The 26,119-nt window shown below is 45.1% G+C and overlaps 1 long non-coding RNA gene across 1 annotated transcript in view; it reads left to right on the forward strand.

The window, feature by feature from the left end:
• The window catches only part of LOC310693007, a 115,507-nt gene that overhangs the window by 49,955 nt on the left and 39,433 nt on the right, over nucleotides 1–26,119 (forward strand). The gene's annotated exons all lie outside the window — the stretch shown is intronic.

Below are 26,119 nucleotides of genomic sequence, written 5' to 3' on the forward strand. Positions count from 1 at the left end.
AAGTTGACTCCTGATGAGATGGTATCTTCAGGATGCCCTCTTCTGTAGACTGTAGTGGTCAGTTGGGTGCATAAAGGTGAGACAAACTTTTAGGTAGTTTATGACTTTCCTATGGTGAAGGGCATGCCATGAATGCTGATCAGACATGGACTTTCCTGTCATGAAATGCAGTGACAACTACTCCCTAAACAGGGATTAGACAGATTAATAGAGGAGGAGAGTTCCATGAACCATGATATTAACTTTGATAGCTGAACAGAACTACTGTGTTCAGAGTCAGTGTGCCCCCGCATATGCTAGTCATGGGGGAGCAACACCAGGAGAGGGCTTGTGCCTTCATCATCTGCTCATGGGCTTCCTGGAATCACCAGGCCAGCTGTTGGAGGGAACAAGATGCTGCTCTAGAGGGATCTTTGGCAGCTGTGGATCATGCGGTGATTAAGTGCCTGACTGCAAGCTTGAGGTTTTGTTGAAGGAGAGGCGGGGGCAAGCTCTTACAGGAAGGGATGCTTGGGCAGTTGCAGAGTGGGTAGCAGGGCATTATGTGGGGCAGAAATATTGCATCTGTGTTGCTTCCTGTCCAGCAGCTGCACACCAACAGACAGCTAGACACATGCCTTTGCCCTGCCTGTAAGACCCTCCATTTAGGGCATAGAGTCTCCCCTCTCTTCAGCAGTGCTCTAACAGTCCAGCCTCATCCATACTTGGGGATTTGCATCTTCTAAGAGGAGGAGCAAGGGGAGCAGGACCCACCAACTGATATCTGCACTGCCAGTGACCCTGGGGAGCTGTCAGAGCCAGGCATCCCTACCCCACGATCCAAGATCTCCACACAAAACTTCCTGGCAGCTTCTTTGAGCTCTCCATCACTTCCAAGGGTCCCAGAAACAGAGGAGATGGCAATCAGGTATGCACTTCAGGGCCACCAGGGAAGTGTGGGGCTAGTTGCACAGGAGGATACTCTAGAGGAGGGGGAAAGGCATGTAGGCACCTGCCCGAATCAGGGCCTGACAAGGAAGGGAAGGAGATTTCAGCTTCTATGTATGATCTCAGTACAAGCTGCTTTACTGCTGAAGCAAAAGCAGTCCACCTGTGATACAGCACTTACCTGAAATAGGTAAGTTCTCAGTGGCAGAAGCAGTTTGTTCACCAGCAAACAAGCCACTGCTGCCAAAAGTCTACCTATTATGGCATTCTGTTCCCAACAGTGACCACCAGACAGTTCTGCAATTGGGACTACAAGGCCCAGGGTCAGATCTGGCAGGGCAGGCAAGGGAATGATCATCCTGACAGAAGGACCTGTCCAGGGTGCTGAAATCTTATCTCCCATCCATGGGTCTTCCTGCTTGCAAGAACATAAGAAGAGCCTACTACTGTACTCTCACTGGCCAACCGGATGCATGTGGGAAATGCACAAGCAGGATTCAAGCACAAGAGCACTCTCCCCTCCTGTAGCCACAATGGCTGGTAGCTGTTGCTAGACTTATCCTCCATTTATTTGTCCAACCATCTTCTAAAGCCATCCAAGTTGGTGGCCATCACTGTCTCCTGTGGGAGTGAGTTTGATGGTTTAAGTATGCACTGCTTGGCAAAGCACGTTCTTTCATCTGTATGAATCTTCCAACATTCGCCTTCATTGGATGTCCATGAGTCCGAGTGTTATCAGGGAGGGAAGAAAGCATTTCTGTATCCACTTTCTCTGTGCCATGCACAATTTTATAAACGTCTATCTTACTTACCTTTCTCTAAACCAGTGGTTTTCAACCAGAGTGCCGTGGCACCCTGGTGTGCCTTGAATGTGTCAGGCATTCAGCCTACACCTGAGTAGGACCCTGGCAGAGACACATGCCTGACTGGCATGTTCCCTCCCTCCTGGTCAATCGTTTGGGAGCTTCAAAAGCTTTCTTCTGCCCAAACATCACAGCGACCGATGCCATCAGGCGTTGGCACACTTAGGGATCCACAGAGTTTGCACAATTGCATAACAGACCTCAGTAACTCAGCATTTTGGCTAATCTACTTTATTTACATATAAACACACATGGAGCACTGCAACATGGCTCTCTATCTCTCTAGCATCAGACAGCAAAGAGAAAGAACAAAGGGCAATAGTCCCACTTCACGGAATACAGTAACACAAACATCCTGTCTCCGTCACTTCCCACTCTGTGGAGTCAAAACATATACCGTCATGTGAAAGACAACAATCCCATGACTGCAATCATGGAGCAGGAATTCTAACAGAATGATGGTCAGCGGTGCCTCTGGCCTCTTTCCCTCTTTCCTTCCCTCCTTCCTCTAATACCCTCTCACATCTCTGTCTCCAGAAGGCTTGTGCAGCTGTTTGTTGCAGCAGCTCTGCTGCCGCCACCGTTGCCTCCCAAGGTAAGGTGCTGGCCTCATGTTCACCTTTGGCCAGTCTCCGTTGGGCCTCGAAGGCTGGGGACATCCTCTTCCCACATCACCTCTGACAGACAAGTGGTGGCAGCTGCAGCTGCCCAGAGGACACCCATGAAAAGGGGAGAGGAGGAGAGGGGGCTGAGGAAGGGAACACTCCTCAAGGGAGGGGGTTCAAAAGGGTAAGAGGCTGCCAGCTCTGCAGGCGAGGGGTGACATAGAAAGAAGGTAGTTGGTCAAGGAAGCCGTGGACTCAAGAAGGTTGAAAACCTCTGCTCTAAACTAAAAAGTCCCAAATGCTGCAACCTTTCCTTTGAGGGAAGTTGTGTCATCACCTTGATCATTTTGCATGCCCTTTCTGAACCTTCTGCCCATGCTGGCTTGTGATTCATGAGACTAAGCAGTAGCCAAGCAGTGCCCCTGCCAAGTTGCTGGGCTCAAGTCAGTGCCAGCCAGGGATGATGGGAGCTGCAATCCAACAACAGCTGGAGGACACCACATTAGCGATCTCTTGACCCATGCTTTGTCATATGTCTCCATCACCATGGGTAGAAGATTGACTCTTCAGAAAGCAGAAAGATCAGGTCCCATAAGGTTGAAAATTCACATTCCTGGCACCTCCAGTTAAAAGGAGCAGATAGCTGGTGTGGTTGATGTTCTTTCTCTGCCTGATATCCTGGAGTGTCGCAGTCAGTGAAGGCAGGCAAAACTGAGACACATAAACCAATGACAGCCTCACAAATATGTCCACACAAACAATTCTGCATATCCTTAAATAATTTCTATTGTGTGTCTGCCCTGCCGCACCCAAGGTTTGTTCCACTTTGGGCAAATTCGTTGCACATCCTAAGCACATGTGTGTTTCTATGCCTTGCAGGTTCTTTGCTGCTAAATCTGTGAGGCAATGTTTTCATGCAGTTGGAACTGTATCTGTTGCTCAGAGATGATAATGGATTCAGCTTCTGGGAGCACAGTGACAAACATTAGAATCCTGTTATCTCAGAAGTGGTGGTCCTGGTCACTTCTTCCTTCCTTGGAGAGCATTAAAATAGAGTCATTTATGGCAGGACTGAGAAACATTTTAGACTTAGGATTACGTTCATTTCAGGGCAACATTCCAGGTGCACATGTCAATGGTGGGTGGGGTCAGACGCAAAAGAAAGTGGAGTAATGGATGTGAATTTTACCTTCATACCAGAAGCTAGTTTCATCACATGGCCTTTTCTATCCTCCATCTAGGCAAGCATGAGTCATTATCACAGTTTAAGGTCACATTCCAACCAAGCAAAAACACTCAGGGAGGGAAGGAAGCAAGGATAGTGATGAGGTGTGGTCTTGGGACAGTCTCAAGCATCAGGCAGAGAGACCCATTTGGTCTCCAGGCTGGATCTTACCTACCTACCATTTATGGAGAAGGGTCCTTGCTCAGTGGTAAAACATCTAAGAGCCAGTGTGGTGTAGTGGTTAGAGTGTTGGACTAGGACTTGTGATGCGAGAGTTCAAATCCCCACTTGGTTATGAAGGTGACCTTGGGGGCCAGTCACTACTTCACAGGGTTGTTGTGGGGATAAAATGAGGAGGACAATTAAGGTGTGCCACCTTGAGCTCCTCAGAAGACAAGGTGAGATATAAACGCAAAAATAAATAATGCAATAAATAAAATAAAATATACCATCTTCCATTTACGCAGAAGGTCTCATCTTCAATCCCTGGCATCTGCAAGGAGAGCTGGGAAAGACTCCTGTCTGAGGAGACTTACTGCCAATCAGTGTAGCCATTAAGAAGCTAGATGGACCAATGGTCTGACTCGGTGTGAGACAGCGTCCTATGTTCCTATCATCAAACTCTGAGATAGTGATGCACTCACACCAATTCATAGGCACCTTGGGTAGGCAGGTAACTCATGACCCTCAATCAAACACAAGCACTCATAAATATGCCTTTTCTGGGTGTTTATAATATTTTCATTAGTCCAATTTCATGCACAATGCATTATTTAAAGGTATCACATCTCCACACTGTGGTTTATAAAGCTTTGCTTGTTGTCATTATTAATTGATGGGGAATTCATAGTCTGACTTGGCAGGTAACCCATGAAAGAGAAAGTGGTAGCTGATGGGTGTTTGCATCCCTTCAAAGACCTAAAAGGCTATGCTATCTCTCTAAAGGTATTGTGGAATACTGAATTTGAAGTGGGCGGCCCCAGTCAATTTCTTATCTCATTGCATGCATTCTGAGGATAGCCCCTCCTAAAAGTATTCAGCAGAATAGTTAGGTAGGTATATAGATACAGAATCCATTTGGGAAGAAATTAAATGGGGAGGGACCCACTTAAATGGGGAGTGGGTAGAGCACCTGCTTTTCACGTGGAAAGTCCCAGGCTCAATTTCTAGGTCCAATTCATTTCCAGGTAGGGCTAGCAACCCTTGAGAACCACTGCTGGTCAGTGCAGAAAACTGTGAGCTAGGTTAACCAAAGATCTTAGGATGTTGACAAGCTGGAATGTATGACAAGCTGGAGTGTATGACAAACTGGAGAGTGAGCAAGATGATCAAGGGTCTGGAAACCAAGCCGGATGAGGAACGGTTGAAGGAGCTGGGTATGTTCAGCCTGGAAAAGAGGAGACTGAGAGGAGATATGATAGCCAAATATCTCAAGGGTTGTCATATGCAAGAGGGAACATGTCAGGAATGAGCCAGCTCCCAGCAAAGGTTTGCAGCCAATGGCAGAAAGCAGCCAGGAACAGAGAGGCTTAGATGTTGGTCAGGCATTGGAAAGCTGGCAGCTGCAGACTTCGGCTCTTCCTGACCTTCTGCAGGGTAGGACTTGAACCAATGACTTCAAATTCAAGAAAGAAGATTCTGGCTGAACATCAGGAAGAACTTAGAGCATTTGGGTAGTGAAACGGTCTCCCACCGGAGATTGTGGACTCTCCTTCCTTGAAGGCTTTTCATCAGAGGTTGGATGGCCATCTATCATGGATGCTTTAGTTGAGATTCCTGCATTGCAGGGGGTTGGACTAGATGACCCGGGGGTCCCTTCCAACTCTACAGTTCTATGAGTCTATGTCTATATGTCTTAATAGAATGGCTGTAGCTCAGTGGTAAAACATCTGTTTTGCACAAGGTTTGGTCCCTGGCATTTTGACCTAGGGTGGGGAAAGACTCATTTGTGAAGCCACTTCTACTCAGTGTAGACAGCTATGAGCTAGATGGACCACATGGCCTGACTCTGACTCAGTATGAGGCAGCTTCCTGCGTTACATTCACAAATGCTTTTCTGCCTGGAGGCACGCTCTGTGTGGGTGGTACGCATGGGGGAAACCTATAGAAACCTGGTAGCTCCTTTGGGAAGGGGTTTTTTGTGCTTATAGCACTGAACTGACAGCGTGGGAACACTTCTGTGCACACCTCGCCCTTTGCCGATGGATAGGAAATCCCAGCTCCTTTGTCAGAGGGTCTCAATTAGTCTTCCGTCATTGGAGAAGGGTGTTGCCCATGGCAACCTTTCCGTTTCCTCTGCAGCTTTCCGAGGGCGAAACTCCAAAGTGCTGTCAAGGTGTAGACCAGGTAGGACTCAGAAGTAACTGGTGCCAGATAATTGGAGCTCTTGTATCTTTTTTTTTTTTTTTTAAAAAAGGTGCACTGGAGATGGATCATGACATGAGGAGATAATGGTATGGTAGCAGATTGACCTAAAATATATTCTCTCTCTCTCTCTCTCTCTCTCTCTCTCTCTCTCTCTCTCTCTCTCTCGTTTTCTCTCCTTTCTGACCTTCTGTTTGTGGTATCAGCGCTGCAGCTCCTTGCAGACGCTGCCTTGACATATCGCATAGCAGCACCTAATGGCACAAGGAGGAACTGGCTTCATTTTTAAAAACACCCCAGCTTAAACTAGGATAGTAATGAAAAATAAGTTAACCAGCCCAGTTGGCATTTTTTTAAAAAAACAAAATTCCTAGTGAAATTTCACAACAGTTGTCTCTTGTATACATATCTTTGCCAGCACTTCTCCTGAATATACTGCATTTTAAATGTTGTTTTCACTAATTTTTGCAGACTTCTCCCAAACAGATTTTTGGTTTTTTTGCATACTGTTTTGATTGGAGAAATGCACCGCAAAATTTAGAGAAGGGTGCATCTCGGTCCATATGTCAGTTTCAGAGCAGCAAATTAGGTAGGTTTGCAGTTAGGTAGGTTAGGGAGATCCTAGCCCAGGCTTCCTCAACCTTGGCCCTCCAGATGTTTTGAGACTACAATTCCCATCATCCCTGACCACTGGTCCTGCTAGCTAGGGATCGCGGAAGTTGTAAGTCTGTAACCTGAAGCGTCTGTAACCTGAGGTACCACTGTAAAGACAACTACAGCAGGGCTGGATTGAGGTATGATGAGGCCCCAAGCTACTGAAGGTAATGGGGCCCTTTACATGTCCACCTGTCTTTTGTCAACAACAAATTGTCGCTGTTTTTGTTGTTGAATATATGCTATATGGTATTTGATGGACCTAATAGGTATCTAAAGCCATTTGCTCATGTTGCCATCCAACCAGTCCATGCAGAACGTAGGCACCCTATATATAGAAATGAACAAACCAGTGATATTTTTGGGAGCAGGCTAGCAGGCGGAGCCCATGACTTACATCATAGGAGCCGACACAACACAAAACACTGTTGCTATATGGTAGGTTTTATTTTATTTGTTTTTTATCTTATATTTTGGAAATGTACATCCAGTACATTTTTTTGCCTTTACGTTTTTTGGGGGCCACCAAGAGAGTGGGGCCCTAAGCTATAGTTTGTTTAGCTTATAAGTAAATCCGGCACTGACTACAGGCTCAGGACAGAACCCTGGGGCACTCTACTTGTGCCTTTTCCCCAAGATGATGAAGAACCATTCCTGAACACTCTTGGTCGATGAACCAGCTACAACTCCATCTAACAGTTACTTCGGCCAGACCACATTTTACCAGCTTCTCCACAGGAATGTCATGGGAGACTGCACTACTTGTACCCTATACTTTTCTCCCTCCTCACCATTTTTCTTCTCCAGCTCCCTTCCTCCAGTGCTTTCCAGTGCATAGTGGCAAACATAAATTAGGAAGCACCAGCTGGGAAATATGAGAAGTTTTCACCCTCCTCACAACTCAGTTGCAGGATCTGAACCTGCTGGTGTCAACACTGCTCCAATCAGATAGATATTTTTTACATGCAAAAAAGGGCTGTGTACTGACTACATTATTTGCAAATGTATCTTCGGTATGTTTGTTGGCGAACTTCGTCTTGCTCTGTATTGCGTAAGGTTCACCAGCAGAAAATGAGAAGCAAGAACATTCAGTACAAAGACTTAAAAATGTGTGTCTCAACTTCAGAGGCTGTGAAATAAACAAATGAGCCCACTCAAGATGCCAGGAGCAAACGAGCATCTCAAGTATGCAGAATCTGTTACCTCAGCCTTCCCCAACCTGGTGCCCCCCAGATGCTTTAGACTATAGTTTCCTTTGTCCTGGTCATTAGGTTAGGGTTGATAGGAGTTTTTGCCCCATCCTTACAAGCTAGGGTGGTTACAGATAGGTAGCCGTGTTGCTCTGCCATAGTCAAAATAAAAAATAAAAAATAAAAAAAAGTTTTCATCCTCCTCACAACTCATTTGCAGGATCTGAACCTGCTGGTGTCAACACTGCTCCAATCAGATAGATTGTATCTATCTGATATATATATAGATTGTGTATCTGAAGAAGTGTGCATGCACACGAAAGCTCATACCAAGAACTAACTTAGTTGGTCTTTAAGGTGCTACTGGAAGGAATTTTTTTATTTTAAGCTAGGGTGGGTCCAACATGATCTGAGGTTGCCTCAACCTGCTCCAGCCAAATCCCAGGCTGATTTGATTTGGATCTAGAATTCAGCTGCAGCCTTTGTATAGATGCACATTTAGAAAATTTGCATAAAAATGCATGTATTGTTGGAAACAACACACACAAATGCATTATTTTTCAGGCAGAATTGCATCTGAAAATACGTATACAGTGGTACCTCAGGTTAATAACTTAATTTGTTCCAGAAACTCTTCTTAACCTGAGGTACCACTTTAGCTAATGGGGCCTCCTGCTGCCGCCGCACAATTTCTGTTCTCATCCTGAAGCAAAGTTCTTAACCCGAGGTACTATTTCTGGGTTAGCGGAGTTTATAACCTGAAGCATCTCTAACCTGAAGTGTCTGTAACCCAAGGTACCATTGTATTAGAAAAAATGCAAACTAAAACACCAATAATTTTTTGTGAGCACTTTTTTTAAAGCAATAAATAAATCACAAACTGATCCAGGAATGAGGTGAACAAAATTTAAAACTGGAAAAACGAGACACTGAGAAAAAGCATTAACTGATAGATTTATCCACCCAGTGCTTGTGTGTGTGAGGAGCCGATACTCATGTCTTGATAAAGGGCCTGTGGCTGCCAGCACAAAATGGCTACCATGGGCAGCAAATAAAAGAGGTGGCAGTACTCCTTTATCACCACACACAAAAAGTACTGTGCCCATCCCTAAATGCTTGTGAGGAAAGGCAGGAGTGGACAATATGGAACTAGTTGTAGCAATGATCTTTACTTATATGAAGCCCAATTCCTGTGTTTCCACTGCAGGGAAGTCCTTCAAATTTACTCATTCAGGTGGGGATCTGTTCTTCATCCAATTTCCCCATCAAAATTCCAGGTAACTTGGAGACATGTAAAAACCAATGTAAGATATAGTTTTTAAAAACCCTCAAAGCAGACACACATTATGGATGGAAATTCAAAACAACAGCACTAAACAGATAAAGCAACCACCATAAATAATTGAAATGTGCTGGAGGCTTTTGTACAAAACAGTTTTCACCAGGTGTCTAAAAGAAATCAAAATAGGTGCCAGGAGAATGTGTTTGCAGAGGCCATCATTCCATAGGACAAGGGGGGAGACCTTATGGTCATCCCTCCAGACATGTTGTTGGGCTGCAACTCTCATCATCCCTGACTGTCAGGCATGCCAGCTAGGGTTGCAAGAAAGAGATGAGCCCAAAATGTCTGGGGGAGATTAAGCAAGGCAGGCAGATGATCTGGCCATGTTGGGGCTGGACTGTGAGAGCAGTGTGAGGAGATCCAGGAATAAGACACTGTAGAACCAGCTAGCAGACAGGGTTGAAAGACATGTCAGGATCGAAGAGTGGTAAACCCAGAAGCAGGGTCAAGGAGTTGGTGTGGGATGTGATACATAAGTAGCAGTCAAGTACAACATTCCTTGTTTTCCTAGAGTGGACATGCAAGGGGATGTTTGGACTGGCCAGTCGAAAACTTCCTGTTTCCTTCTGGGCTGGGACGTACTTCCTTTTGCAGGGTACAAAGGGACTATCTCCATATGGGATAGATTCACATGTATATATATCTGTAACTAAGTTTGCCTTCAGGGATCCAACTGTGAACTGATGATGTGAGTAAACTACTTTAATATATCTTAAATAAGATTGTGGCATGTTTATTCTTTTAAGAGGGAAATAAGAGATCTTACCAGGAATCTATATTGAGAAGCTTAAACTAGCTTGCATCTAGCTACCCACTGTATTTAAAATGGGAATGTAAAACTCTGCTAAGTTATAGAACTTGCTAGCGCAAGTTAGGAAGGATATTAATAAACAATATATCCTCTCCTGCCTCCCTGAACATTCCCACAGTTGGGACAAGAGTAACCAAGGATACAGGGTAGACACCAGGGCTCAGGAAGGTCATACTGATGGAGCCAGACACAGCAGAAACAGGAAGCCCTTTCGTGCCCACTTCCTGCCCTGGAAGATCCAATGGCCAGCCAGGGAGAACTGAGTCAATCCACAGCTTGAAGGTGCTTTAGTGAGAAGCTGACACCTACAATTCAGGGATTGAACAGTAGACCTTTGGCATGGGAATCACGACAACCACTCTGCATGACCTGGGAAGACAGGCGAATTAATGCCAGTGTACTGGAAGAAGCAGAAATCACCAGTGTCAAAGCAATGATTCTTCAACATCAACTTTGTTGGACAGGTCATGTAGTGCGGATGCCTGATTATCATCTTCCAAAGCAACTACTCTACTTAAAATTTGGAAGCGTAATACTGGTGGTCAACAAAAGAGGCTTGAAGACTCTCTCAAGGCAAATCTAAAAAAATGTAGTATAAACACCGACAACTGGGGAACACTGGCCTGAGAGTGCTCCAATTGGAGAACAGCCTTTACGTACCAAAGGTGTCATGGGTTTTGAAGATGCTCAGACTCAGGACAAAAGGGAGAAACACGCTAAGAGGAAGGCATGTTTGGCAAATCCACACTGTGATCAACTCCCGCCTGGAAACCTATGTCCCCACTGTGGAAGGACGTGTGGGTCCAGAATTGGCCTCCACAGTCACTTACGGACTCACTTTTAAAACCATGTTTATGGAAGACAATCTTACTTGGCTATGAGGGATTGCCAAAGAAGAAGAAGGGCATGTTTTAAAGGTGGGGAGCCTTTTTGGTTCCACGAGCCAGATTCTTATAGCAGGATCAGCCTCACAGGGCCACCCACCTGCCAGATCCTTGACTTTGCTAGTCTTCCACCTCTTCCCCCATATTTGAAATTTGATAGGGGAATGTGGGGAGACTCGGAAAAGCTTTCAGGCAACCCCCACACTCCCATCTCAATGGGAAATGGGAGCTCAGGGGCTGCCTTAAAGAGCTTCTCAAAAGCTGTGTTGGAAACATTCCTAGAATAAAAGAATCATAGAACTGTAGAGTTGGAAGGGACCACAAGAGTCATCTAGTCCAACCCCAGCAATGCAGGAATTTTTTTTTGCCCAACATGGGGCTCAAATCCATGGCCCTGGAATTAAGAGTCTCATGCTCTACCAATTGAGCTATCCACAGAATCATCTCCATTGCGTGGCGAGTCCCCCCCCCCAGTGGAAATAAAGACACATGACACAATTATTAAGGTTAATGGGCTAAATAAGGCCACAACTTTATTGGTGACAGGTGATGAGCGGTATTGGCTTAGGCATTGGTCCTAACCGACTATATCCAGCTTCAGCCCATCCGCTTGAAGTCTGGGAAGGGTTAACCACCATTGGGTGAGTCCTGCTGATGCACATCAACTAGCAACTCCCCTGGGGTTACTGATAGGGGGCGTGCCATAGGCCCTCACCTCCCCAGACTTTGGACAGGGCCAACCCCCAGCCCCCCAGAATCCTTTATCAGACTACCCTTCAATATGCAGGGCAGCTGATGGCGCTACCTCCCCTCTTCCATCTACAGAACAACACCAATGCCTAACCGCAAATACCCAGAAAGTTGTGACGATTTGCTACGAGGTTGGCGAAAAACCAAGTGGCTGGTGCCAATTTGCCAAGTGGAAAAATTCCTACCTGGCCCCTCAACGGCGAAAAACTGAGGTCCACAGCAAGATCAAGGAACGAAAACCTTAAAGGGAGGGAGGATGGGAAACAGGAACAGCTGGTAGGCGGGGAAAGAGGGAGATCCCCGGCTGCACCTGTGTTAAATAGGGCAGGCCATGCCCCCAGAGCCAGCTGATTGGCTGGCCAGGGGGTGACACGGCCGAGGAGTCCCCCAATCACACGGCATGGTGGGGGCTTGCAGCCCGCAACCCCACTCCCTCTGCAGGGCGGAAGTGGATTTATTTAAAAGAAGGAGCACGGCTTCAAACAGTGCTTTTGAGAAGCACTTTGCAAATTAATTTTTTATTGATTTTCATTACACATACATACATTCATAAATTACACACATATAGGTAACATATTTAACTTAGGCTCTATCATGCCTCTGACTTCCCTCCATTTCTTAGGTAAGTATCAAATAAAGTTCTAATATCACGTACTCTATATATCTTATTATCAACTACACGCTGTAAGAGTTATTCCAACCCTGCCAGTGTCTTCAAGAGAAGCACTTTGAGGCAACCCCTTTTAGCTGAAAATGGTCTCATGGACCAATCTTGTCCCTCTGGTCGGCCAAGATTGGTCCATGGACCAGAGGTTCCCACCCTTCCAGTACAGCAAAACCACAGCATTTCCAAGGCAATTTGGGATAGAGCAGCGACAAAGGGAGCAGGACAGCTGCACTGTTTCAAGGAAAGCAGTGAAAAGTCCTGTGAGAGTTTCACAAGTTGTTCTTTGGAGCCAAAGATTCCATAGTGTCAAAATCTATAGAGGGAGCACACAGATAATCTGGTTCCTTTGCCAAGAGGAGATGGCAGTTGGAGACATATGGAGCAATATCTAATTAAACTATACCTGCGTTGATAAATTAATCTCTTTTTAATTAAGCAATGCGCACACAGCCTTCTCTGGCAATCTTTATGCAGAATATTAATTAGGTGCAACACGTCAAGTCACCAATTTACACAGTTTTCTGTGTTGTCATAAATGACTGGTTTTTCTTTCTTTCTTCGTGGTTAGGGGGGAAGGTTCCTGGGTTTATCTCTGGAATAGTTTTAAGAGAGAAAAGAGCCAGTGAGATCAGTGGTTTAGTTTTCTTTTAAAGAATAAAATAAAAACAATAGCCAAATTAAAATTTATCATGGACTAGCCCTGCTTTTTTGGTGGAACATAAGCAGATGGAATGCTGCATTATATCAAGTTGGACCACTGGTTCCTCTTCAGGCTTCCCAGAAACATCTGCTTGGCCACTGTGGCAGGTAGATGGCTGGATAAGAAGATGGACCCACTGTTAAAGATAGGAGTTTATTATGCATGGAATGCTGGGCTTGTATGCATTGTGCTTGATAAGATGTTGCAAAGAGATGTTTGCATTGGCCACGAGGGGTTGGTCTCTAGCTAAATGCAGAAAAGGAAAGGGTGCTCAGGTTGATTGATGACCGATTCCCGGAAACCAGAACAGATATCTCTCACCTGAAGGTGAAATCTGAGAACCCAGCGCCTCTTTGGAGCCAGCAGCAGTAGAAATTCAGCTCAGCAATGATGAACTGGCAAGATGACTGCATAGGATCTCTCTGGGGAATCAGAGAGAAGGGAAAGCTTTTGGACTGTTTTAAGGACCGAAAGGAAGACTGTGCTGCGTTGCTTACTTGTTTAAGAGCAATGTGTTAATTTGTATCTTGTAACATTTATTTGTAACCATTGTAAGACTGTTTCCAGTAAAGCTTTGAAGCCCCGTTAATGAGAGCAATTCATTGCTATTCTTCACAAGGTCCAGATTAGGGATTTCATTTGGAATAACTCTAACACCCACTGTCATAGCCCAGTGGCTGTGCCTGTGAGAAAAGCAGGACAAGAGTGCAACAACACTCATGGTTAGCCATCAACTAGATGGATTCAGGGCTGTTCTTGAAGAGCACTGTCAATACCCTGGCAAGTCCAGCGAAAAGGAGCCCCATCAAAACGGAATGGCATGCCGCTGGGAGCTTTGTATCTGTGTCCTGTTGCCTCTTGCTTCCTCCATTAACATGCAGACAGCAAAAGTTGCAGCGTGTATCTCACAGTGGAAATTTAGAGAAGCAAAGCTCCCACAATGAATATCAATTAAATGTTCATTCCATTAACAGCTATAAATAAGTTGGTGGCCATCCAGCTCATGTGGAATGAAATGCTATGGAGGGATGGATCAAATGGGTTGGTGGCAGGGGAATGGACGGACACCAACTTCTCTGGCTCCCAGGAATAATAGGATCTTTGATTGTGAAAGTCCCTGGTGACAGCAGAGCCTCTTGCAGTGGCTACCTAGAAGCTGAAAATTGACCTAGTGAGAATTTGGGACTCCAAATTTTGGGACTCCAAATTGAGAAAATGGGGGGAGATTGCCCAGAGTTGTTGAGCTTTTTTGTGAGGAGAGATGGACGAAAATCACTGACCCGGAGGACCGATACATACAATTGACAAAGCCACCAATTGTCTGCAGGACCACCAAAAGCAAGCACCAGTCGCCCGCCCAATTGCCACAGCAGCCAATAGCCAGTAGACCTTGCTGCACCCCCCCCCCAATCAACCACAAAACACTACTGACAATCTCCTGCTAGCAGCAGCCCATCCAACCTCTCCACTACCTGTGTATAAGACGACCCCCAATTTTTAGCATTGTTTTTAAATAAAATAACCTCATATTATACACAGAAAATATGGTAATTGGGAACCACTGGCTTACAGCTGAAGAGCATCCATGCTGACAGGTCACTATCACCTCTTTCTGTGATAGGAATGTATGAAGTGTTAAGATTCCTGCTCCGTGTCTGCAGTCATGGGATTGTTGTCTATCATATGACAGTGTATGTTTTCACTCCACAGTGTGGGAAGTGACAGAGACAGGATGTTTCTGTTACTGTGTTCTGTGAAGTGGGACTATTGTCCTTTGTTCTTTCTCTTTGCTGTCTGATGCTAGAGAGAGAGGAAGCCATGTTGCAGTGCTCCGTGTGTGTTTATATGTAAATAAAGTAGATTAGCCAAAATGCTGAGTTGCTGAGGTCTGTTATGCAAGTGTGAAATACTCTGCGGATCCATAAGTGTGCTGATATTTCTTGGCATCAGTCGCTGTGATGTTCGGGCTGAAGAAAGCTTTTGCAGCTCCCGAACGATCAGCCAGGAGGGAGAGAACATGCCAGTCGGGCATGTGTCTCTGCCAGGGTCCTACTCATGTGTAGGGGATCCTAACATGAAGTGCCTCTTTTGTTAGCGTGGAGCTGTCTGCATGTATCTTTCAAATAAAAGTCTATGGTTTATGCAGGGCTTTTTTTTCCAGCCAGAAATTGCCAGAACTCAGTTCTGGCACTTCTCAGGTGGATGCCATTGCCATTATAAGAGAACAAGGGAGGCATTCATGGTGAGTTCTGGTACCCCCTTTCCCCCTAGAAAAATAGCACTGGATCTATGAAAGCTTCTGCTAAACCATAGCCTCCTTTGTTTGGATTGCACTGTTAAGACCATTGGATGATCATAAAGCTTGATGGACCTGGTAAAGCGGTAAGGAAGTTTCGCAGGAGCTTCGAGATCAAACTTGTGGCACCTAATCTGAAATTATTCTAAACTTTAATCCCTACACTCTCCTAAAATTATAAGACCACCATAATGTGCTTTATAGCCTCTCGACAGCTGGTCAACCTGAATCACCCTGCTTGCCATATATGGTTATGTTTCTCCCAGACATTCCACTACAGCATTTAAAGTAGACATATAAAGTAGGAAAAATGAATCCTGTCCACCCTGCTGACAGTTTCAGATAGATCTATTAAAGAAGAGGAAAAACCACTGTTTAAACACGGCGTCTCATTTTGTTTTATGGAGACTGGAATTAAATTGTTTTCAGAGTCATTATAAATGTCAGTTCCCCTGTACCGGTGAGAAACCTACCCCGTCGGAGTCTGGGGTTGTCAAATAAACACACAAGAAACCTTTTTGTTAAAGACCGGGGTGCTCCGAGTTGGCAACCCTTTAGCACAATGGTTGCTATGCAACTTGGTAACTTTGGAAGATAAATAGCTCTGTAATGTACAGAGAAAGGCGTTCACTGGGTCCTCCGTGTTTATATAGACCTCTTGATTAAGGGTTTCCTTTATAGCTGATGACTCTCCTCAAATGAAGAATGGCGGTGATAATGTTCCAGATAAGTGACCTAATGCGAAATTCAGCTGATGTTCAGAGTTGTTAGTCTTACATGGCTTCCTAGAATTGTAAAATTAGGAGCAGGCATATCGGCCCATTTCCATTCCATGTCAGTTTTGCATTCACTCCATTATGAGTCTGATCCACCCCATTATTTTTGTGAATAATAATAATAAATGCACAAAGCATTTGCATTTAAATTGTGCCCATTCCCCCCTAAAACAGGCATGAGGTACTTCTGGCCCATTGGGGCCTATTAGGCCAAGCATCCTAATTTAAAGCAAGGCCTTTCCCTTCGGGCCAGATCCACCCACTTCACACCTAGCCATGTGGGGGGAAATCAGTTCAGTTAGTATTTAATGGCAAACTTATCTAATTTGCAGATTCCAAAGCAAGCAAGCTGAAATACAGACATCCTTTGGAATTTGCACTTTACCCAATTTTGCTGTGTGGTTCTCCAGCCAAGTAACACGTACATAAGTCCTGGGGTCAAATATGCATACAAATGGATTTTTTAGTGTGAAGAACGTAGAGAAATTATGGAGAACTGAGTGTGTTGGGCAAAATTGCATACAAAAACATGTATGTAGATTGGGAGAAATTCACACTCAGCCTCTATCAGCACTAAACATTTAAAGCAATATTATACTACTTTAAGCTGTCCTCCAAAGAATCCCGGGAACTGTAGTTTGTTAAGGGTGCTGAGCATTGCCTCCACGGTTGGAAGCAGTAATACTGTATTTTTCCATGTATAAGATGCCCCCTATTTTGGGGGGACTCAAATTTAATAAAATGGGGGGGGGAGATGAGCTTTTGGGGTTGCCCAGAGTTGTTTTAGGGGGGAATGCTGGGAAACGCTCACCTGCATGCATAGCAAAATCCACCCATTGCCCACCAAATTGCCTCATCATCAGCCAAGACAACACCAGCCATTGACAAAGGAACCAATCACACGCCCAATAGCTGCAGACAGCCGCGGCAGCAACCAATCAAACCTCCACCCTATGCACTATCCATGTATAAGATGACCCCCCACATTTTAGCATAATTTTTAAAGAAAAAACCCTAGTCTTATACATGGAAAAGTACTGGTACTGAATACCAGTTGCTGGAAACCACAGGAAGAGTGAAGACTCTTGTAAGGAATCCGTTCCGGAAGTCTGTTCAACTTTTGAAAATGTTTGAAAACCAAGGCACGGCTTCCGGCTGGCTGCAGGAACCTCCTGCACTCAATAGGAAGCTGCTGCATAAGCTGCGTCAGACATTCAGCTTCCAAAAAAGTTCCACAAACTGGAAAAACTTACTTCTGGGTTTGCAGTGTTCGGGAGCCAAAATGTTCGAGCCATAAGGCGTTCGAGAACCAAGGTACGACTGTATGTATTTAGGGAAGTTTTTGATGTTTGACTGTGTTTTTAATATTCTGTTGGGAGCCGCCCCCAGCCAGATAATAATAATAATAATAATAATAATAATAATAATAATAATAATATTTATACCCCACCCATCTGGCTGGGTTTCCCCAGGCACTTTGGGCGGCTTCCAACAAAAGATTAAAAATACATTATGGGTAGGGTGTGTGTAAATAAATAAATAAATAAATACCATATTTTTCGCTCTGTAGGACGCACCAGACCACAAGACGTACCTAGTTTTTGGAGGAGGAAAACAAGAAAAAAATAATTCTGAATCTCAGAAGACAGAACAGCAAGAGGGATTGCTGCGCAGTGAAAGCAGCAATCCCTCTTGCTGTTCTGGCTTCTGGGATAGCTGCGCAGCCTGCATTCGCTCCATAAGACGCATACACATTTCCCCTTACTTTTTAGGAGGGAAAAAGTGAGTCTTATAGAGCAAAAAATTCAGTAAATAAAAAGGATGCTACTTTATCCCAGGTCAGACCGTTGGTCCGTCAAGTTAAGTGATCCCCAACCTGGGTCTCTACAGACATCATGATCCACCCACCCAACCCAAGCATTTGTCACGCTGGTTGGGACGGATGAGAATAGGAACCCAACAATATATAGAAGACACCAGCCTAGGGAAGGCATTGTGTGACTGGCAGTAGCTTTCCAGGGTTTCAAATAAGAGTCATTCCCAGATGTAGCTGGGGATGCCAGGGATTGAATCTGTGTGTAAACTGGGAGCTCTAACACTGAGCCACTGTGTTTCTTGAAATATATATAGGAAGCTGCTTGACACTTGAGCCAGACTCTTGGTCTATTTAGCTCAATAGTGTCTACACTGACTGGCAGCAGCTCTCCGGGTTTTTAGGCAGAGCGTAATTCTCAGCACTACCTGGACGTGCCAGGGATCGGACCAGGAACCTTCTACATGCTGAGCAGGTGCTACTCAGCTGCATCCCTTCCCGTATTTGACATCTTATTTTCTGGAACATAGGTGAGTGCGGGATGGATCTTGCAATGAGAAAACAAAATAGCCTATTGTGATGTCCTCTGGGGCTCTATTGACCTCACCACTCATTCTCGCTTCTAAATATGTACTCATTACCCAGAAAGAACTACCAAGAGAAAACATAGGATATTTGCGGCACACAGACAAAACGTCGATGATTCATCGGGGATTTTCATCCCTGTCTCATTCAGCCTTTCTCTCCTCTCTTTAGGGAAACTTTGCCAGGCTGTTCCAGTGGGCAGAAGGCAGGGGAGAGAGGGGGAGAGAGAAGAGAGAGAGAGAGAGAGAGAGAGAGAGAGAGAGAGAGAGAGAGAGAGAGAGAATCCAAACTGGATTGTTGGATCAGATCCAGGGCTGATTCAATGCATTTGGTATTCATTGCTAATGGGCTCTATCAGACCACAGTACCATAGACCCTCTGGAATCCTCTGACCATAGAAACATGGGATGCTGTCTGTAGAGCCGGACTGTGGTCCAGCTAGTTCAACATTGTCTACACTGATTGGCAGCAGTTCTCTAGGGTTTTGGACTGGAGTCTTTTCTCCAAGTCTACCTGGAGATGCTGGAGATCACACTTGGGACTGCATGCAAAGCAGTTGCTCGACCACTGAGCTACCGCCATCTCTCTCTCTCTCTCTCTCTCTCTCTCTCTCTCTCTCTCTCTCCCTCTCTCCCTCTCTCCCTCTCCTAGTTCTTTCTTAAACGTCTCAAGTTGGCTGATTGCTTCATCAGTTGTTTTAACTATTGGTATCTTGTCTGGATTTTTAGTGGAATGTTTTAGATATTACAGTTAGATACTTGTTGAACTTCTCCCCACTAGACCCTGTTAAGATCAGCAGAAGGGGCCCTCTTGGTAGTTCCACCACCCGCTGAAGTTCAGGAGGGGTTGTTGGACTTGAGCAGGGCCTTCTCTGTGGCAGCCCCTTAGCATTCCGTCCCCACAGTGGTACATCTGGCTTCTTCACTAGACAGCTTTTGGTGGGTGCTGAAGATGCACTTTTTATCCTGACCTTTGACACCAGAGATGTGTGTTTCCAGAACCCACCCTATTCCTGTGCCTGTAGAATCATAGAATCAAAGATGGTTGAGTCAGAAAGCACCCTACTTCCAACAGGGTGGGGTTAGAATCAGAAAATTGTTGTGTTGGAAGGGACAATGAAACCTTAATCTCCTCCAATGCTCTGCAATGCAGGAATCTTTTGTTCAACGCGGGGCTCAAACCCACAACCCTGAGATTAAGAGTCTTGTGCTCTACTGACTGAGCTATCCTTCTGTGTCTTTTATAAGTAAATTTTATTTGACCTATTAGATGCTCAGAGTCCCTACATCAAGTCAAGATTTGAAATGTCATTATGAGCTGTCCAAGCCACATGCTGCTTTCTTTGCATACACCTTCTGGTGTAAAAAAGGCTTTTAACAGGGCTTGCTTTGATAGACCTGGGAATTCCATCTGGAGGCATGAGAAAAGCACACATTTTCTTCTTGTGCAATACTGTTGCTCAGTCCCTGCTCTGCCAACCTAGCAGTTCGAAAGCACATCAAAGTGCAAGTAGATAAATAGGTACTGCTCCAGCGGGAAGGTAAACAGCATTTCTGTGTGCTGCTCTGGTTCGCCAGAAGCAGCTTAGTCATGCTGGCCACATGACCAGGAAGCTGTACGCCGGCTCCCTCGGCCAATAAAGCGAGATGAGCGCTGCAACCCCAGAGTCGGCCACAACTGGACCTATAGGTCAGGGATCCCTTTATCTTTAATACCTCTTTTTAGGTTGCAAGGAGCCACCAACAGGAAGGATGGGTTCCATTCCTTGGTTTCAGGTTCTGGTTATGAGAACACCTCTGGTTAGAGAGAACCCTGTTTAGTGCTAACACAGGTGCTATTATTATTATCAACACCACCACCACCATCAGTTTAACTTGTATCCCGCCCTATACCCACAGGTCTCAGCAGGGTTCAGAAGATACAAACACAATAAAAATACAAAATACATGATCAAAATAAAATAAAATAAAAAGCCAACCCAAGAACCCACCTTCCCCAACACATATGGAAAAGGTATTGGATGGCAATCAGCCAAAGGCCTGGTTAAAGAGGAACATTTTTGCCTGGTGCCTAAAGGTGTATAATGAAGGTGCCAGCAGAATCTCCCTGAGGACAATATTCCAAGATGGGGAGCCACTGCAGTAAAGGTCCGATCTCATGTTGCCATCCTCTGGACCTCTTGTGGAGGAAGCACATGATGAAGGGCCTCTGAAGATGATCTAAGAGCCCAGGTAGGTTCATATGGAGAGAGGTGGTCCTCTCACAATCCTTCACAGTGGTTCAAGCAAACCATGGGAAAGGGTATGGTGGAACAACAACAACAACAACAACAACAACAACAACAACACTTTTGTTATATATCCATCCATCCAGCAGGGTTTCCCCAGCCACTCTGGGTGGCTCCCAATAGATTAAAAACAGAATAAAACATCAAACATTAAAAACTGCCCTAAACAGGGCTGCCTTCAGCTGTCTTGTAAAAGTCAGATAGTTGTTTATTTCCTTGACATCTGATGGGAGGGTGTTCCACAGGGTGGGCGCCACTACCGAGAAGGCCCTCTGCCTGGTTGCCTGTAACTTCACATCTCGCAGTGAGGCAACCACCAGAAGGCCTTCAGAGCTAGACCTTAGTATCTGGGATGAACAATGAGAGTGGAGACGCTCCTTCAGGGATGCTGGGCCGAGGCCATTTAGGGCTTTCAAGGTCAGCACCAACACTTTGAATTGTGCTCAGATACATACTGAGAGCCAATGTAGGTCTTTAAGGAGCGGTGTAATATGGTCTTGGCGGCCACTCCCAGTCACCAGTCTGGCTGCTGTATTCTGGTATACTGGGCCTAGGCTGTTAAGGCATTAAAGGTTAGCAACCATGCAGTTCCTTCAGCGTTCGTGAGACCTGCCAGGGCCACCTCCCCTTCCATTCTGTTCTCTTCTGCATTCCCACCTATGCTCTGAAACAATACCCGCACTTTGGAAGCAGCCATGTTTCTGAATACTGGTTGCTGGAGAAAAAGCTAGGCTATAAATACAACAAATCAGTCAATCAAAAACATAACTGTGATGAATTGGCACAAAAACAAGATATGATTTGCCGAAGGTGTGCACGCACACATACACCTGGAAAGGACAAAATATAATCCTGCTTTTGGTGCAGGATGAGACAAAAGTGGGCAGGGCAGTTCAGACTACATGCAGGATGGCAAACCAGGGATATGTGCTTTCGGGAGGTGGGCTCTATCTGGATCCTGCCCTGGTGACTCCTGATCAATTTAATACATGCAGAGAGTTATTCTTCAGGGCGATGAGAGGGTAGGCACGCTTGCGAATTCTGCACCCAGAAATAAGTAAATAAGCAATTCGGGGAAGTCAAACACCGCCGGCGGAATTTCATCTTTTATTGGGCATGTAATGTGTGTTCGGCAGTTCTCCTGTGCAATATTTAAATGGTAATGTATTCGGCAGCCGCTTTCTTAAGCAAAGGGCTCTCCTCTCAGCCATCAACTCTGGCTGCTCAGGCTGACAGCGGAAGAAATGAAACGGAGGCTTTTGCTTTGCATAAAACAAATACAGATGGATGAGTCCTGCCGACTGCTGGGCTATGACCTGATTGCTTGGAGGTTGCATATTATGGGGTAGGGAGCTAAATGTCCCGGGGCTTATGTTGGTCCTTGGGGACATGCCCTCTAGCCCCCAGTGTACCCTACACTGATCCTCTTCTGCCCCTATGCACATCAACTGCTGTCTCCTTAACAGGAAATCAGGCAAAGGGCATGTTAGTCCTCTTCCCAGCAGCGCTTTTAGGACAAGGCTTCACTGGAGATATTAATATTGCGTAGTTTGAAGCGACTGGATGTGTAAGAACTGACTCATTCTGGAAGAAATCATTGTCCAGGCCCTTAAAAATATTATTCAAAGTTTTGCTGGAAGAACTTTTCAAAAACAGAACATAAGCATCAAAGATACAATCAAAATAGCCATAGAATGTATTGCGCTGTCCAGCACAGGCTCAGCATCTTAGAAAATGCAAAATAAACCAAGCTGACCTATGTTATAAGAATTCTAAGGTCCCAAATATAAAATAAGCATTCATAAATGTACAAGGCAAAGACATGCATAAGTATATAAACCACATGTCTGAAATGGTACAGGGGAGCAATTCTGGAGCTGTTTTGACTCTCCCAAATTGACCTCAATATATTTCTCTGCAAGGGGGGAGGAAATGGGGAAAGGCTTCCCTTTGTCTTTTTGGCTACAAATCCTGTCTTAAGGGCATATTTGTGTATGAACAGGGTGAGCCTGTGACCTGGATTCAGGAACTAAAAGTATTTACCATCACAAAAGAATGACCAGGCTGCCCAGGTAAAGCAACCAGTGACCATTATCAGGTATCCTGGCAAACAGGATTTCTGCTGTAGACTGCCTCCTTCTGTGATGTATGTATGATGTTTTTGGGGGTGGTCTTGAGCTACAGGGTGGGCAATTTCAAAAGTCTGTAGAAGGGCTTGCACACCATTGTTCTGGGTTCTCTCCTCCCTCCTACATGTTGTGAGTGAAGACCCTGCTGCAACAGTTAACAAAGATCAGGCTTACTAGCTGCTTTGCTTCTCAATATTCTCTGGTTGGCCTCTGTTATTTTCTCCTACCGATAGGGAACCTACTTAAGGATTCTATACGGGCTCTTGGATACCCCATGTAATAAACAAAAATCTGCCCTTATTCCCCTATGGGGAACACAAGAGCCCCTAAGTATGGATTGCCTATGAATTTATAACGCTAGGTATCTTCCCTGAGCTGTCAAGTCGAAAGGATACATTCAGGCATAATATTTGTAACATTGTAACAACTTTAAAGATGTGCCCCCCCCCGTTATTTCCATAACAGAGGCAAATGTTGAAAATGCCCTTCTGCACCAGAGACTTCCCATCTTTTCTGATATCTTCCTCTGGGTCAGGTGCCCCATATTCAGAGTACCTTATAAATTCCTTAAGCATATTGGTGGGGCTGAGACTTTGACCTTACCTTATCACTGCACAGCACCCCAGGGGGCTGGGGGGCTTTCCTTTCCTTTAAACCTCTTTCCAGCATTATGCAGCCTCCCCAGCTGCCCACACTTTGCAAAAGCCCCACAGGAGGATACATCATGATGTCTTATCTTAGGTTTTAACTGGAAGTGTGGGAAGCTGGGGAGGCTGGCTGCCAAGCCCCTGTGATTGGTGCACCCACTGATTTTGTTTTTAAGGGAAGTCCTTCCTCTTAAAGGAACTTTTTTTTTTTTAAACCCTGCAATGATTAATTGAAAAGTAAGCAGACTTCATTTAAAAACAAAATAACAACAAACAGCTGTCAGGCACATGGCAAGCAGTCAGCCCTCCTGGTTTCCCAAACTTACAGGAAATAATGCTGTTATACAAATCTATGGTGGGACTGCATTTGGAGTGTAGCGTGCAGTTCTGGTTGCCTCACCTCATAAAGGACCAGCTGAGGACATCTCAGGTATTGCCAGGAAGTGGCGACATCTGGGAAGACAGCAGAATGAAGACCACTGGAGAGACTATTTGGAGAATGAAAGAAAAGACCCTCACAAACTCTCATCAGCCACCTCACAACAAAACTAAGTGAAATAAAAGCCCTGCACTCTTCCCATGAAAATTCCACCAACATTTTCTTTCCACTCTGGTAGTTTCTGGATGCAATTAATTTTCTTATTAATATTAGAATGTTTTTTTTAAAAACCCAGACGGTAGAAAATGTTGCCATGGCGCTAGTTCAGAGCTGAGAGAACACAATGGGTGTGTTGAGCAATCTAATGGGCCCTGGATCCATCCCTAATCAACAAGCTCCACCCCCCAACCCACGAAGAAATGCATGGCTGGTTATTCCCACTTATTTTAAAACCACGATTTAGCCTGCAGAAAACTAAATAAGACATGCATATCAGCAAACACCACCCTATATCACTCAGCAAAGACGCTTTCCAATGGATATGCTTCACTCTAAGTGTGCTTTTCGAAAGGCGGTGCTCTCTTATTTAATAGAGAGGATTATAGAAGCAAAACAAACCATCTTTCATTTCCTGCTATAAAAATGTGTCGTATTGCTCAGCTAAGACCTCTGAGATAAAAGCAAAGCAAAACAAAAACCCTCTGCATCTCTCTCCTGGGTGCTTCCCTTTGCTCGTTCCTCCCGGTTCAGAGTCATCTCAATATTTTACTATCTCGGTAATGAAAAATGCATCATTCACAGCCCACCACACCAGGAGGATTTCTGCTGTCTCTCCCAGCAGGAGGGGAAAAAAACCCCTGTAGCCCTTGGCCAATTTCATTTGTTTGTTGAAGAGGAGAAATTGGAGCATAGCGTCAGTGGGGACAAAACGTGTGACTAGTCAGTGGTGTGTGTGCGTGAGAGAGAGACTGAGATTGTTAGGCTTGGAGGAGGTAACTGGAGTTCAAAGTCCCGCTCGTAATACCAGAATGCAGGGTTAATCCAACACAACTGACTGGGAATCAGTTTAGGAGGCACAACACATAATCTGATAGATGGAACTCGCTGCCACATTATGGAATGGCGGCTGGTCAAGAGGTCTGCAACTTTTAATCAAGTAACTGGTTTGATTCCTTTTCTTTAAAGTGAGACATAAAAAAGGTAACAGGATTAACAGGGCAAACACTGAAGTATCTGGGCAGTAATTGGGAACTGTTGACCACTGCCCCCTATGGCAGACCACATCACTGCAGCTTCTCAGCTAAGCTTCTGACAAACAGCTCTCTACTGCCCTCTGTGTTGAGCAGCATCACTACAGCTTCTCAGGGAAGAATCTTTGGGCTGACTTCACCCTGGCTGGGCATTGATCCCCCCTGAAGGACTATAAAATGGTTTTCTGTCTCAGCTGAGGTCTGCTTGGCCATCAAGGTCTACTTCAACTCTAGCACATTTCTTTTTGTTTCTGATTTTGCTCTTTGCTGCCTCCTCGCTTATTCACCAGTCCTGCTTCCGTGTTTTGCCTCTGATCCTTTGATCCAGCTCCTGACTCACTCTTGTGTGTTCTGTCTATAGCTTAGCTCTGACAGAAGCGCCTGGAGTTTTCAGATTGCTACCTTCCACCAGTCTGGCCCAGATAAGGAGTATGAAAGTGCTTCCTGTCTCAAGTGTGCTTTGCGAAGGTCAACCTGATTTATTTACACAAAGTTTGCGGGGAGGTTAGACACTGTTGGCTCTTTTTCGAGCCTTTAAACTTATTTGCTTGCAGGGAGATTCCCCCCCCCCCAATCAGTTGTTATCCAAAACTTTCCAGTGAGCCTTCCCATCACTTTATAAAATCAAATCAAATCCATGGGGTGGGGGTGGGGGATGTAAGCAGGTCTTTTATGCAAGAGCTGCAACATTAATTGGCAACCCATATATGCCAGTATTTGATTGAATCCCACCTGAAAACAGTGGTATTCTGGAAGCAGTTAAAGTATTGGAAAAGGACCAGGGAGACCAAGGTTCAGATCACTACTCAGCCATGAAGCTCACTGGTTGACCTTGGGCAAGACACTGCCTCTCTCAGACTAAGCTACCTCACACAGGTTAAATGAGGTGGGAACAGTGACGCGGCAGCTAAAAAAGCCAATGCAATTCTGGGCTGCATCAATAGGAGTATAGCATCTAGAGCAAGGGAAGTAATA

This window comes from Podarcis liolepis (assembly GCF_965112155.1).
Source record: "Podarcis liolepis genome assembly, chromosome: 14".
NCBI lineage: Eukaryota > Metazoa > Chordata > Lepidosauria > Squamata > Lacertidae > Podarcis > Podarcis liolepis.